Source organism: Bactrocera tryoni, unplaced genomic scaffold, assembly GCF_016617805.1.
Source record: "Bactrocera tryoni isolate S06 unplaced genomic scaffold, CSIRO_BtryS06_freeze2 ctg7180000203415_QRY, whole genome shotgun sequence".
In the NCBI taxonomy this organism is placed as follows: Eukaryota; Metazoa; Arthropoda; class Insecta; order Diptera; family Tephritidae; genus Bactrocera; species Bactrocera tryoni.
In genome coordinates, this window is record NW_024394436.1 from 1 (window position 1) to 2,793 (window position 2,793).

General features: G+C 37.8%; 1 pseudogene; it reads right to left on the minus strand.

Annotated features, from left to right (window-relative positions):
• Window positions 1-116: 116 nt before the first annotated feature.
• On the minus strand, window positions 117-2,302 carry LOC120779351 (annotated as a pseudogene).
• Window positions 2,303-2,793: the final 491 nt, after the last annotated feature.

Genomic DNA, 2,793 nt, shown 5'->3' on the forward strand with positions numbered 1-2,793 from the left:
TGTTCGTTTATGATGATTTTGCCTGCCAATGTGGGGTGTTGAAATGTGATGTAGCTTTGTTTCATTACGAGGTTGACTGAGAGTCATTTAGACATTGCGCCCCCCTAGGCAAATTATTAGCTTAGTAGTATTTGTAGTTGTTCTAATTTCGTGCTGCCACCAAAAGCGGTTGCAAATTCATTGCGAAACCGATTTAGCAACGCGATTGCAAACGCATCGTTAACCTCGCTAATTTTTTCTGCTAGCATATTAATAAATACTAATAGTGGTACATGAAGTTTCGTCTCCAACGGTCACGGTTTAAGCGTGTCTTCTGCATTGCTGCAAGTCGTACGCATCATTGTCACTGTTTTCGGATATGGTTCCAGATATTTCCACTCTAAGGCGTTGCAATCCTCTTCATATTTGGACAACACGTCGGCTGACAGTTGCTTGACTTTGGCAGGTGAGATGTAACAAGCTTGCTGTAGATTATGCAATGTTTGAATTTGCAGCAAACTGTCTACAGAAATGTTGATGTCTTTGTAATCGCGCTTAACGCAACACCATCTCATAGTGTTTAATTGATTGGTAATAATTTCCTCTTATAAAATAAATTGAGGCCATGCCGTTGAATGACGAAGCCGTGGTGCGCATGAAGGTCCTTTGGCTGTAGAAATTGTTTCTGTGGCACGTTTGACGTCCCTTTGTGTTGCCCACTGCCCGTGTTGACAACTGGTATGATAAATGACTGTCGTATCTTCAACAAGGGCTGTAGAATAATTTTCATTATTATCGGCGATATCTTTAATATGCCTTCAGCATTGCCCAAATATTTTCGAAGTATATGTTGGAAACTACTCCCACACTGCGCGTGCTGTTCAGTATAAAATAATTTCTCCAAATTGCTCAACCTTATGCGATGGACCTCCTCAGATTGTGGTGGAATTTGCAGTTCTGCATCGACCTTAGATTTACATGTGCACGACATGCAACGTTGCAAAACATCAACAAGTGTCAATTCTGCTTTATAATGGCCATTTGCAGCATTCTGATGCATAACGAAATCATCTACTATCGCTTTCCAATCAGTTGGCGGCGTTAAGGGTTCTGTGAAACCGATGAATTTCAATAAACCACACAAATCATCGATGCTGCGTTGTATGGACGAGCCAGTAATGGCCGAGCGGTTTATAGCTGGCAGTTGTTTTACCATAGCTGCCCCACCATTTGTGCTTCATCAAGGCATACCCGCCTCCATTCGACCATAAGTAATGGTGACAAGCGACGCATTGAGCGTTTTTTATTTCGTGTTACACGATCGGAAACATAGGCGCTGGTGTGATATATCTCACGGCCCAACAAAGAGTAATCGTTTAGTACCATATCGTAGGTGGCCAACTCTTTTGGACTAATCCAATTGACTGCCACTATTTCATTGTAATCGAAAACTTTAAGAGCTGGTGTAACAAGTCAATATATTTCAGAAATCCATTGCGCTTTTATTGTATGAGGTGTCATAATGAATGTGGTTGCAGCTTTTAGCAACGAGTTTTGCGTTATTATGCGTTAACATCGAAACCACCGACACATTTTGCATGTTGTTGAAATTTACATAGTTTACATTTACGTAATTCAGTCAAATTTTTTTCCTTGTGCATATACAAAATAAATTGGTAAGACGGCGTTTACGTTTTTTCTCCGGCTCATCATTGTATAAGTTCTCTAATGGCGTTGATGTAATACTAATAGTGCTATTGGCACCGTTTTTTCCAATCCCATTTCATCTGCAAGTATGCAACAAACTGCTATCTTAATTGGTGCTGGTTCAGACTCTTGAATATGCCAACTTAATAAATGCTTATATTATACCGTAAAGTAATTTGGAAAATTGTGATATTTATTTCCCGTTCTAATAGCCAATGAACTGTAAGAGCCTGGTAATCGCATAATGTGGGCCGAAAGCAATATGGTAAAATTGGCAGTTTTTGATTACTACCACTACTTAATTCAAAATGTTTTTGAAATAAAGTATCATAAAGCGCCGTAGTGACATATTCTTGTATCAAATTTTAGTCTGAACCTGCGGCATCATTTTCTTCGTTAAAACTTTCTATGTCTTTTCTCTGTTCTGTGGGCGTTTTATAATTTTCAAATATATTTGACATAATGTACTGGTCTTCTAATGAAGCACAGCTCTATTAATATTATAAGTAACATCAAGGAAGTTTTCCGCCTTAATTTCATCCATACAGTTATCAATTGTTATTACATTATGCACATTTGTATTTAGTTTTGCAAGCAAGTCCGTTGGAAATGTCATATAGTTCTCAATCGAGTGCTGAGTTGCGCTGTTGTCCTCCACTGCTATTTTACATAAAATAATTTTCTTATGCTTTTCGATATTTACTTAAGTTTATTTAATTTATTCTGTTAAATATTATCTATGATTATTTATCACTTATTGGACAGTTACATTTAATTTTGTTTTTATATCATTTCCACAATACCGACTCGAAGGACCATGTTCTAATAATTGATGAACTCACTCTTTTTTCGAAAATCACTTTTTATTATAAAAAAAAATAACGCACAGAACGGGTTTTCTGGATTTCAAATTTTGTATTCTATTTTATTTCTGAATACTCTCAAACTTTACGAACGATGATGGACGTGGAAGGAAAAGAAAAAAAGATGTTGCGAACGGCGTGCGCGCGTGTGCCTTGAGTCTTGACTCGTAAGGAGGCAAAAAGTGAAGTGAAAGTGGCTGGAGTTCCGTCCCTTTTGTGAAAGTTGTTGTGTTCTGGTTGGTAG